Genomic DNA, 13,948 nt, shown 5'->3' with positions numbered 1-13,948 from the left:
GACATACATTATCAAACCTCAGTACTAACTCTGGAAGCTTTAGCTGCTCTGTCAAACATAATGGACATCCAAATAGACATTTTGGGTCTCATGGCCAGTGCAGTTGCAGGAATTGAGAATAAACTAGCCGACCTAAACAATTTATTAATAAAAGTACAAAAGGAAAAAGCGCCAACCTGCATAGAATGCACATGTGCTCCAATAATAAACAAACTAGTACTTATAACGGATGTTGTAAACACAATATTGGAGGATGCCAAAGAAGCTATTCACAAAAAGAAAGCTGAAAATAGTAAAGAGGATGGAAACCAAATTAGTAAAAACTTAACCTCAGAAAGCAAACAGGAGAAAATGACAGAGTTGTCTATTGAACATAGTAAAAGGCCAAATTTGATTAATTAAGTGAACATAATCCATGACATTAGCGAAAATAAAGCAAACAATAAACCAAGAGACTCGTCCAATAAACAGACCAAAGAAGACGAGGACTCTGTGGCTTTTGAACTAACAAAAAGACAGAAAAAAAAACTAAGGAAAGCAAGAAATAGGGTAAACAAGGAAAGCTTTACTCATACTGAAATAGAAATAGCTAAACCCTACAAAGAAAGAGCAACAACTCCGGAATCCAAATACTCCACAACTAAAAATACTTTAGACCAAAAGAACAAAAAGAAAAAATTACCAAACAAAGGAGTAAATGGGACGCCTGTAATTAAAGTGGCAAAAAACGCTGAAGGAGAGAACAAATACTACGATATCTTCTCCAAACCATCTGCCCTCAGTTCAAAATATAGACTGACTGAAATTAATATCATTAGCGTAACTGAAACTTCCGACCAAACCTCTGATTTTTGTGAAGTCGAACAAAAAACAGTGCAGGAAGCGCAAATAACAAACAAAATTAATGTAAACGGCTGTATAATGAAGGATCTCCCTCTTTCTGGAATCCAAAACGATCAAACCCAGAGTAGGACTAAGGAAAATAGTGCAAGGCTAACACGGGAGTTCAGAACCATATTGTATAATAAGAACGATGCACAAAGTCATATGCGTCCACCTAACCAAACTCTGAACAAACAGTATGAAAAAAATCCGTCCAGTCAACTCAGAACTTGTAAAAAACAAGATGTTCTTCAAGAACGGAAAGAAATGGGGAATATCGGAGTAATGAGAAACTGTCCCAAAAGAGAAGAAACAACTGACGATCTGAACTACGAAAAAACGCAAGATAATTTAGTCATTGTAAAAAGAGGTCAGAGTAGGCAGATCATCTGCACATAAAATAAAAGACCAGGGAAAAGAATAAGCAAGACAACGCCAAATAAAAAAAGTCCATACAAATAGTCCTTAAGCCTGTATATGAATCAAGAGGACCCCACAACATTCTAAATAGAGGAAATATCCTCCGGTTAATCAAAAACTTACCAACTCTTGAAAGTATATCAACAGAAGACATCGAAACAGTAGGCTTTCAGTCAAATCCGGAAGGCACACTGCCATTAACACTGATAACAGGACCCACAGGTCCAATTGCGGACTCTATCCTGAAAGAGCATGGATGTTTTTGTGATTGGGGTATATTAATAAGTCAACTCCCGCCAAAGGTCTATCCAACACCCCTTTTAAATACTGGAAGCAATACAAAAAAATCTGAGTCTATAGAATGTAACACAGTTTTCTCCGTATTAAAAAATGATTTGGGAAAAATAAACCATGAAGCCAAAGACTGTTCTATCCCATTAGAGAAATAGGACAGAAAAGAGGCAAATGAACATTGGATTATGGCATCCCTCCACCGTACAAAGGACCACTGACAAACCCTACCGCAAGAGTTATTGCAAGAAAAGCCTAGGGTCTTTTCAAAATTGAAGGTATGCTCATGGAACATTAATGGGATCTCTGGACAATGGAAGGAAGCTAAAATTCAAGGATTTTCAACTCAAACTCATATAATTTTACTGCAGGAAACATGGGCAATAGACCCATTTATGTTAAAACATCATACAAGATACTTTGAACCAGCCAATAAATATCGGAAATTTGGACGTCCCAGTGGAGGTTTAGCAATTTTCATATCAAATGACTTAGATGCGAAACATGAGCCAATACATATGAACAACTCTAACCTTCTTGCATTAAAAATTCATTATAAAGCCTGTAAAAATATGCCATACAAAACTTTGACTCTAGTAAACGTCTACATACAGCCGAAAAGGACTTGAAAGAAAGTGCTGACTACTGCCCTAAATAACTTATTTCTAGAGTTTTGGAAGAGCCACTGGCTGATTATATTGGAACATGGGACTTCAATACAAATTTGTTAATGCCCTTGGTACGGAGCGACTTTGTCCAATCACAAAATTAACAATGGGCGATCCCTGACCCAATAATGGAACCTAAAAATGTCAGTCAACAAAATAAAATAGGGATAAACTTGGCGAAGGACATGGAAGCGCTGGGCCTTAGAATATTGAATGGCAGATTTCCAACGGACTCTCCACCGGCTAACTCATTTAATTCAAAATACGGTACCTCACGAATTGACTACACATTGACGTCTTTATCTATTTTCAACAAGGTGATAACTTATACCTTGAATAAAGTTAGGGACAGCGATCACAGTCAGCAAATTATTGACATAAAAACATTTTGTCCGAAATCTGAGACCTTCCAGACTATCCCAGGTGAGATCTGTACCATCAATTAGACGAAACTTATATGGAAACCCGAAAATATGGATGAGACCATGGCAAGAGCAAAAAAGGTAGCGTAAGAATCTATGGATGAAAAAACAAGCATAAATCCTATAGAACGATGGGAAAATTTTACCTACAAAGTAGTCACTGATAATACTAAAACAACAGGAGTACAAAGAAGGTAAGGGGCACATAGCGAAAAAGGGGAAGGTAGAAAAAATTGCATCTTTTTTCCATATGCTGTAAGGAAACTCAGATGCACACGAAACAGGCTGAGGAGACACCTAACGAAGTCTCCGCTCAACAAAGAAATAGCTGCTTTACTGAGGAATATAAACTGTACCTTAAAGAAATTGATTTGGAATGAAAAGAACAAAGCCAGACAAGACCTGTGGACAAAAATATTCCATGCAAGTACATTGGCAAACTCAAGGGAGTTCTGGAGAATAATCAATGGCCAAGCTAGACCAAACAAACTGGGAATTGGAACCAGTCTATCCGAAGATGAATGGGTGACGTTTCTCAAAACACATCTAAATGCAAATCAACCGTCTCTGACACAACTTACAGTCGACGCTAGTTCAACAAAGATCGACAAAGAAGGAGATAGTGAGATTTTCATAACTAATAGTCAAGTGGCAAGTTTCATATAAAAGCAAAAAGAAGGTGTCCCTGGTCCGAATGGCAACCCTTTTGCACTTTTCAAAAAAGTGCCCGACTTCTGGTCAGTTTACCTTACAGATGTTTTTAACAAAGTGGTCCAGAGTGGACAAATCCCGAAATCATGGAAAGGATCACTTATAACACCCATATTCAAGAAAGGATACTGGCAACAGCCAGACAACTATTGCTTAATCACTTTACAGGACACGGATGCTAAGCTGTTTGCTAGAATTCTCCTGACGAATCTAACCGACTGGGTAAAAGAGAATCAGGTATTACCCCCAAATCAAACAGGCTTCGTCAAAGGCCTTGGTACGACAACACATCTTTTAATTTTAGCAATTTTAATAGAAAAAGCAATACTAGCTAAGTTACCTTTATATTTGTGTTTTGCAGATTTTAAATCAGCCTTTGACTGTGTCGACAGAGAACTTGCCGAACAAGGAATACCAGAAAAGCTGCTCAAGATGATTAAGCTCTTGCACTCTGAAACTTGGGTTAGGGTGAGGACGGGTAACGGCTCAACATTAACCAAAATAATTTCAATATCGAGTGGTCTTAAACAGGGTTGTGTGTTGGCTCCCTTACTTTTTAACTTATTTATAGCTGATCTTACCACTGAATTAAACATCATTAATGCCCACCCCCCAAGGTTAGCTCAAACTCAGATATCCAGCTTACTATATGCAGATGATGTCATACTCCTGAGTTATACAAAGGCAGGGATGCAACGACTGATTGATGGCATTCCAAGTACTCTGAGGTAAGTGGTATGCATGTAAACGAAGCCAAGACCAAGGTGATGGTAATTACAAAAAATATACGACTAAAACACGCACACAAATGGATCCTGCAAGGAAAAAAACTGGAGCAAGTACCTGACTTTAGGTACTTGGGAGTAACTTTTAGCGATAATGGCAAGTTCGATACTCACAAACTCGACATTACAAGGAAAGCGAACTCCCTTGTTGGTGCATTTAGATCACTCCAGAAAACCACTGGAGACTTGTCTTATTGCCCCTTATTAAAAACAATTGCAGCAAAATTATTGCCTACTCTAACATATGGGAGTGAGGTGCTCAACGGGAAAGACACAGAGATCATCAACACCTCGGTCGCTAAAACCTATAGAACTTTATTTTCTCTCCCAAAGAATGCCTCACAAGCCCAAGTGAGATTGGAATTTGGGCTAAACGACCAATGTTATGTGAGAAAAGGGCACACAATGAAAGTGTGGTACAGAATAATAAACGATAAGGACAACGAAATGTCTCCCCTACTGTGGCTAGAAATAAGAATTAACAGGAACCTAACTGCCAGCTCCTATTTAAATCTAGCAATTGATGAGTTTTGCATAACACCTTTTTGGAACACCACGGTTGTTCAGGAGAGTTTCAAAAAAACAGTAAACAAACTTACTGGTTATCTCACCTTGATAAAGGAAAAAATTGCCAGGTTTATGCCACTTGGCACCATGGAAAAGATCAGAAGATAACTCCCTGTGTAGGCTATGTAAATCAGGACAAGAAGCCATCTTACACTTATTGTGTCTTTGTCCGGATCTGGAAGCTGAAAGAAAAAGTACACTTAAGAAACTGTTTAATGAACGTGGTGTAAGGACTTGAAGGCAGGCATTAATGGCAAGCTTAAATCCAGAAGAACTACCAATTAATTCAGCTTTCGTCAAATTCCTTCAAATAGTTCAAAAAAAGTTGGAAGCCTGTGTTTGATTAAATTATGTGCTGTGTCAATAGGAACCGACCGAATTAACTAAACAAATTATTTTAAATGACTGAATATTATATTAGTCTGATGAAAATTATTTGAACATATGGATTGTTTTAGTATTTTATATTTTGTGAATGTTTTAGCTGCTTTGTAAGATTTTAATTAATCAAACAACTAAAATATATATATATTTGATTTAGACCTCTTTGTGACATTTGTGCTGTGTGGCTTCATGCTACACAATATTATTTCCCTTAAGAGAACTTCTATAGAGGTCATGCTATGCATACACTTTAGCTTCTTTCCTGACTTTTATGGGGTTTTCCGATCCCTAAGTTAGAATAGGACTTCTGCTTGTTGGACCTGGCCTTTTTTGGAGGGTAAGCTTATTACTTTTGGCTTTCTTTATCCTATTTTATATGACCTGTTTTTGTTGGTTTGGAAACTCTTCGCACTTTACCAATGCTAACCAGTGCTAAAGTGCATGTGTTCCCTGCCTAAATTGGAACCATGATTGGTGTAAATCCCTAGTAAAGTGAACCAGGTGTGCGAGGGCCTATTAATCAAATGCTACTAGTGGGCCTGATGCACTAATTGTGCCACCCACATGAGCAGCACTGAAAACATGTCCCAAACATGTACTTTTAAACTGTTATTTCCACCTGGCAAGAGCACCCACTTGCCGGGAACAAACCTTCCCTTTTACTACACGTAAATAACCCCTAAGGTAGGCCCACGGCAGCTCCATGGGCAGGGTGCAGTATATTTATTTGAGATTTATATGTCCTAATTGAGAAATACTACTACTTTCATTTTGCACTATTGCAAAGGATATCTCTCCCATGGGGTAACATGGGGATCCTATGGAAATATCTTTTAAGTGTAATTTCCCATTGGGAGAAGATATAGATTTAGAGTTTGAGGTCTCTGAACTCCCAATTTGAAAGGACATCTTTTGGTGAAGATGGTTTTTAAATTACATGTTTGAAAATGCCTTTTGCTGTTTTTGCTCTAAATTGGAAGGTTATGCCGAGACGTGGGTTGATTACTCACTGTAGCACAGGATTCCAAGCTAGCCTGGATGATGAGGGGGGAAGCCCCGAAATTGATTCCAGGATGTTTGTTTCCGGTCCAGGGAAACCCTGGCTTGGCAGTTCGGGCTGGACTGTTGCCATGAGGAGTAGGGTCAAGATTGATTTGCTGGATCCAAACTGGGGTGGCGTGGTGAGCTAAAGAATGATGGATTAAACCCAGATCTTTGTGACTGGGGGTGAATGTTTGTTTTGTTCAGCATTCTGTCCATCATTTGTTCTTTTTGTTTTTGTCGCCCTAAGTTGGAAAGGTATGCCCAGATGTGGGTCCTGTTCTCACTACACCATTGGATTCAATCCAGCCTGGCTGATGAGGTGTAATGCCACAAAACCGGTCCCAGGATGCTTGTTTCCAATACAGGGATGCCCTGGCATGGCAGTTCAGGCCTAACTATTACAATGAGAAGCAAGATCAAGACTGATTTGCATAAAATGGGGTGGCGTGGTGAGCAAAAGAAGGATGGATTCAACCCAGATTCTTGTGACTGAGGGTTAATGATAGCTTTGTTCAATTCTAGCCATCATTTGTTCCTATTGCTTCTGTTGCCCTAAGGGGAAAGGGTTTGCATAGATGTGGGTCCCGTACTCACTGCACCACAGGATTAAAGCCAGCCTGGCTGGTGAGGAGTGATTCCCCAAAACTGATCTCGGGATGCTTGTTTCTGGTCCGGGAAGGACCTTGCTTTGGCAGTTTGGGCTGGACTGTTCTCATGAGGACCAGTGTCAAGACTGATGTGCATGTGGCTGGGTCCAAACTGGGGTGGCACGGTGAACAAGAGAACAATTGATTAAACCCAGACCTATATGACTAGGGGAAAATATTTGCTTTGTTCAACAATCATCCATCAATTGTTCCTTTTACTTTTAGAAAGTGTGTATTTGCTTGCTTAACCATCTGTGTCTCTTCCTGTCTGTAGAATACACGTCTTGGTTGACTGATAGTTGAGCTCTTGTACATTCACTCGAGACAGTCACACCGAGGGAGCTGAGGTGTGCTTTTCTGAGCTGGAGTGATCGGAGGAGTGTCGACTGGCACCTGTTCAAAGCTGTGCCTGTCCTTACACAAAGGTGTCTCCACTCTCCTGTAGTACATCTGGAGCCAGGTCAGGGAAAGGCAGGGTCTTGTGCACTACAAAGACTTTTCTTTGAAGTTTGCCTACTTTAAAGGCAGAACGGGGTATATGTATTGGACCTTTGAAACCCCAAAATCAGAAAACGTCTGGACTGAAGACATTCTGCCAGGAAGAAGAGCTGGATGCTATATGAGGGACTTGACTTTGATTTCTACTTCTTTCTTCCACCGTTCTCCAAGTGCTTGTGCGTGGGTGCTTGCCTTCTGTTAAGAAGTCTCAGGGCCCTCAAAGAACTCACCTACTAATGCATGGGCTCTTCTGCCGAGATTCCTGACTTACCAAGTAGTGCCAAATCTAGTTCCTGGCCCTTTGGAAGCATACCCTGGTGATCCTAAGAAGAAAATCCATACATCGACTCCAGGTGCCTGTTGCCTCAACGCATTGCCGCTACCTGCACTAGAGTGTGGTTCCTGCTGGAAGCATCAACTACGGCTTTTACCACAATCGCTTGCTTGCTGTTTCAGCACATCAGATAAATCACTGCAGTGTTGGTCCCGACCAGCATGTCACCGACACCCATGGCATCCCCTCGACTCTGATACAGCACCTGCTTGCGGCTGAAGAATTGATGCAGCGCCTGCCTCGCAGCTGCAAAATCGGAGCAAAGCCTGCATCACCACTGCTGCATCGTCGCGTACATCTGGATTTTCGATGCATCATTCCTCATCCCTGTCTATTCATCAACACCGCCGTAAGGAACCAGGGCTTCATGTCCAGGAACTGACACATCACCTCACCTGCCAATAAGAAACCAACGCATCAGTTCCCCTGCCTAGCAGTAAGGAACTGACACATCACCGTGCCTGTCTGTAAGGAACCGACGCATCACATCCCCTGTGTCATAAGGGACCAACGCATTGCTTTGCTTTTACATCACTTTGTGCTTAAACTAACTCATCCATTGATTTCTATTGACTAAACTTTCTTAATCTTTTAAAAGTTATATTTTGACTTGTGTATGTTGAATTTTTGTCTTTTTGGTCTTGTTTCATTCTGATAAATGTTGGCTACATTTCCAAATTGGTGCGGACTTCTTTTGTAGTAGAAACTCCGGGGCTTATTGACAAGCTCCTTGCTTTAAGGAGCATAATTTTAAATATGATAAAAAGTGACATTCCGGTGGTGCAAAGGGCTTGTAAATAAGCCCGTCTATTTCTAACAGGGCTCAATAGATTTTCTTAGGCAACATTATGTATAGGTAGGAGGACAGAAACTTTCATTCTACTCACCAGACAATGCTTCTCATTCTTTGTATTGCAGCTAAGGAATTCCTTATTTGATTTCTGTTATTGAGCATAAATGTTGTCAGACATTTTGGATATCCATTAGTGATTTAGTATTTTTATACTATGTTTCTGAGACTGATTTATATCAGCTTGGATTTGAATTTGAAATAAATACATACTTATTCCCTGTTCCGAGCCAGAGTTTTACTGTGTGGCCAAATGAGTGGTTCTATAATTATGAAATTGCAATTGATCTTAACTCATTTTATTTCTCGGGCACCTACAAACTTCCATTCCAGGGGCAAGGACGCGAGTGCCCAAATTAGTTGTGTTAACAGTGCGTTGTGTACCAAAATCCACATTTAGTGATATTTTCCAACCACTTTCCCACATGTAAGTGCTGCAAAATGTACCTGTACGAATTTACTGGAGAAACATGGGGGCTTATTTACAGCAAAATTATGCAGCGTGGCACAGCAAACCATTTTGCTGCACCGAGCGGAGTCATTTTAAAAGCACTGGGATGCAAAATATTTACAAGAATATGACACATCCCTGTGCTTCCCTCATCACTGGTGCCGCACAATTGGCTTCCATGCGCCAACCAGGTACCCTTGCACCATAGTGCACCGGTGCCTGCATTGCGGGGATGAATAGTTTTTGCGCAGGAAGGTACACCTTCCTGCACAAAAACAATAAGTGATGGAGTTTTCTCTTTCTGTGTGTGATGCAGAATACAGCATGCATACATAGAGGAAAACAACGAGGAGAAATAAAAATATTTCTCCTTGTTGTGCCTCTTTACACCCCCCCCTGAGGAGGCGTAGGAGTCTGACGCATTCCCAGGTTTACAAAATGTTGCAAATCTGAAAATGCTGCAGAATCCATTGGTGTTACCCACAGCAACACCTATTGCATGCCCCTTTCACGCAAAGTGATGTATGAAAAGGAACCAAATTTGCAAGGCAATGAAAAGCCACATAGGGTGGCTTTGCGTGGCCTTGTAAATATGGGGCAGTACACTGCGACGCCGGTGCAATCTAAAAAAGTGACGTAGAGGCTTGAAAATAAGCTCCTTAACTACCACTAAACTCGTGGTTTTGAGTACAGGAAGCAGAGGAAAAAATAAGGTGCAAAGAGAGTAGGTTTCAGACTTTGATCTTCATAGGGCCATGCAGGGCAGTCCTACATCTCCTACAATCCGCATGATATGAAACTGGAATGTTACTTTTTTAGTGGAGTGGTGTGGCTCACTGGTTAGAGGCGGCAGACCCGTAAGCAGAGGACGGCCCGGGACCAGGGTTCGATTCCTGATGCGGCAGGGTCGTGGACCAGGCTCAGCGGGCTTGATAATTCTCGCCTCGGTGCCTACTCCAGTCAGGGACCACACTCGGCAACTCTGGGCATTAGCTTGCCTCATCTTCACAACGGCCCCCCCAGACCGCCGGGGATGCTTGGTCGCACCTTAGAGATACCCATTAGGGACCATCTCTCAGGGTGAGCCAGGACGGGATCCCCAGCAGTCGAAGCGCGGAGATACTCCTCCGGGAGTCGATTCCTAGCGCTATATAAACCCGCAATTAAATTAAATTAAATTAAATGTTTATGAATGTTGGGACCTATTGTGACGTCAGATGCCCCCTTTCAGGTTTTGTAAAGCGGGCCTATAACATTCTTTGCCTTATATGCAAAATTTTACATTTCTAACATACAATTTCTACAAGGCAAGGGCCCAACTGGCCTTTGTTATTTCCGCATTTAACCACTCACATGTAAGTTTGACTGTGATATGGACCATTTTTTTTCACACGTCATTCTAATGTAGAAAGAAACAGGAAACCAGGACGCTAGCATGAAACAAACAAACATAAGCACTCACTGCATTAGAGCCCGGAAGCAGTGAAAGTCAATAAGTGAAGAAGATCCATGCTAACTTATAAATATCCCTCTGGTGCCATTACATAACTCAGTTTCCTCTCACTCGCAAAAAAACATGGAAAATCAATTTCTCCATTTAGCCCTCTAGAGCCCTTTCAATTGGCGGATTCAACAAACAGTCTTCCTGACAAAGTTTATGCTTCTTTTCTCGCCCTTCGCATACTTTCATCACATTTTATTCCCCATGAAAAAAATGTATAGCGAGTGGCCATTTGCTGTGGTGTCCTAGAAAAAAAAGGCCAGGGTGCATTTGCTCTCCCGATCACAATTTCATATTTATCTTTAAAAATATTTTTGGTGCGCCATGTGCTGTTTGAAAATAAATAACAAGCACATTTTTTGTGTTTTCTTTGCTGAATTGTATGTTATGAGTCTATCAGTGGACTTTAACAGCTGCAACTGAAGTTTTCACTCACAGAGGAATACGCATAATTTTATTTTATTCTTTCTGCTACATGTGCGAATCTAGTTGCCCTAAGAGAAGCTTTATTGTAAATAAAAGCTCCAGACATTGTAATAAATGTGACTGTGTGAGGTAGGTGTGCGAAAATACAAGAACAAAGGGGCATATTATCAAGGACCGGTGTCAAAATTATCGCCGCTTTATCGGCAGACTGCCGATAAAACTGCGATAATGGGCTTGATAATACGCCCTTGTTAATTCCCATAGAAGCCCATGTTCTGATGTTAACATGGGCTTCTATGGGAATTAACAAGGGCGTATTATCAAGCCCATTATCGCAGTTTTATTGTCAGTTTCCTGCCGAAAAATGTAGCTTTATAAACCGGTCTCAGACCTCTGCAATTACAGGGCCTGTGCACTCAGTTTACTGCCGCTGTGACGTGATGCATAAAGTAGGTGCCACGTCTGTGACTCCCCTTTTACTACATATCAGTCACCCTAAGGTAGGCCCTAGCTATCCCTATGGGCAGGATGCATTGTAGGTAAAAGGTAGGATATGTGCCTTAACTGTATGGCAAGTCCTGGTAGTGACAAACAGCCATTTTGGTTTCTCACTGCTGTGAGCCTGTCCTCTCATAGGAATGCACTGGGGATTTCCTGATGTGTTTCAGCGTGGTCAAGTTTGGTATGTTTGAAATAGTAATCATAAATGCTGCCTAATGATGTTCACAGATTTATTATCACTATTTTAGAAATGCCACTTTTAGAAGTTGGCATTTCAGTGTGCTATGTGTCCTTGTGCCTGCTTGATGTGTATTGCATGTCTGTCTCTGGAGTGACAGGGACTGGGGAGATCCTGCGGCTCCAGAGGGGTTGGTTGAGTCAGCGCTAGACTGAATGGACATGATCTGCATTCAGAGTAGTGGGAGGAGTAGCCCCTGATCCTGAATAGGTATGTGCCTGGCTGCTACAATGCTGGCTCCGCCCCCCTGTTGTGTGTCTGGGGCCAGAGCCTAAACCGACAAAGGAGTGTGTTAGCACTGTATAAAAAATGCTTGAGTACCCCCAGAAGCAGTTGGGACTGCTTCCCCAAGCCCTGTGCCAGGGCAGAACAAAGACCTGGCTAATATCATTATTGGGACTGTGACCCAATGTAAGAGAAAAAAAAGGTGGGGCGACCTCACGCCCCAATGCCGGACGCACAGCGTTGCATTGTTTGTAACAAAAATGCCATAATTATTCCTTTTTCTCAAGTTTTATTTTGTTTTAATCCACGTCTTGTAAATGTCAATGCTTCTACTCCAATCACATGAGAGACACGTATTCACTGTATCCTAAATGCTGTCAAAATGCCCATCCAGGCTTTATTCTGGAGCGCAGAATGTGCATAAGTCATCCTCAAAGGTTAATCTGTGTTTACCCAATGCATTTTGGGCCGTTCCAGGCCCTTCATCAGGGGGTATCTACAAATTCAAAACATTCCTGTTAGACTGTAATCTGCCTGAGCATGTTAAAATACTGCTTCAATTTGTTAAAAATACATGCCATAAACAGTGACTCACCACACAATCAACATATGCCCTCTGAATTCTTTATCAACCTTTTGCTCGGTACAATCTTTCCCAAGTTTTCACCATTACAGGTGTTACCCTTCCGCTTGTTTAAACATATAACCCATTGATACCTGTTTAATATCTAGAACAGGCCTTTTTCAAAATGCATTATCCCTCCGCAAAACTTTATTAAAACAAGCGCATACCTTATTACAGCGTTCTGGTGATAGCTTTCTCTCGTGCTTGTAAATCTTCTAATATTCCGCTTCCTCCTTACTCTATTTAAGCAACTGTGGTGTGTCCCCGCCCCTTCGTACTTAACCAATGGACATCTGTCAATACTTTTACTGCCAAAGCCCAAACTTCACTGTGAAAACTATTGAGTTAATCCCTGTTTAATGTGTATACCCAGTCATGTTCTGACACTTTTCAACCTATTTCCGCTATTCACCAAACTTGTCTCAGTGACTTCTTTCTACTTAAAGCTGTTGTGTTAAACCTATAAGTGCACTTGTAAATCAACTGTTATCATACACCTCCCCAACTTTTACCTTAAATACCTAGAATCGTGAGAACATATCTTTTTGGGAAAAACCCTTTTCCCTTCCATATCACTCATTCACGATGTTGTCCTTCAACATGTAAGAGAAGCCTACTTGGAGCTTTGTGCTGCTTGGTGCTACTTGGGGGCCGGCAGGCTGTTGGTCGCCAAGAGGAACCACCACTGGGGCTGGAGCTGTTCCCTGCTTGGCAGATGAGGGGTCTGCTGCCTGTTTTTGAGCCCCAGTGCACTTGCCTGCCTGTGCACTGCCAGAGGTAAGTGCTACCTGCTCCCTGCTGGTGCCTGCAGATGAGCCTCTTAACACTGTCAAAGCTTCAGATGATGATTTGGGCCGCCAGCGCGCGGTGAGCGCTTTTTCCTGAGCACTAGAAGGCGGGCTCCTGCTGGCCAGCACCTCGTATGCGCTCTACCTTTCGTGCCCCTGTACACCAGTGCCGAGACATGCCCGCCTCTCCTGCATTCTGAGGACAAGAGCAGGTGGTGGGGTGCTTTGCTGCTCATAGAGTCAAGGCAGGGTTTGGAGTATGGGGTAAATGCGGTGTCCGCAACCCCGAAGAGTGTTGATGGCACGTTTTCCTGTTTCCTGCCTGACCGTAGGAAGCAAGAAGAAGTAGGCGTAAGTCAAGTGAGACGAGTCTCATGGTGGGCGAGACATTGAAATGAAATGAAAGTTTAATACACCAATGACTGACTAAGGTTTTTGATTGGTTTCAACAGAACCAATTGTCATGCAATTCTGCCAAAACCGAAATAATCTTTTTTTGGGCATTCTCCTGGAGCTGAATGGCGTAATTGTTGGCACCGGGATCAACCTTCTAAAGCCAGGCCTGTCACCACTGTGAAAAATCATTGAGTCATGCTTGACTCAGATCCTTCTATGGAGTTGCAGTTTCAATCTGTGGCTGGCACGTTTTTAGGCTCCTAAAAATGATGAGGAACTTCTTATCACTGCTAC

The sequence above is a fragment of the Lissotriton vulgaris genome, chromosome 4_1, assembly GCF_964263255.1.
Source record: "Lissotriton vulgaris chromosome 4_1, aLisVul1.2, whole genome shotgun sequence".
NCBI classification, from domain to species: Eukaryota; Metazoa; Chordata; class Amphibia; order Caudata; family Salamandridae; genus Lissotriton; species Lissotriton vulgaris.
Note: the sequence above shows the minus strand (reverse complement) of the source record.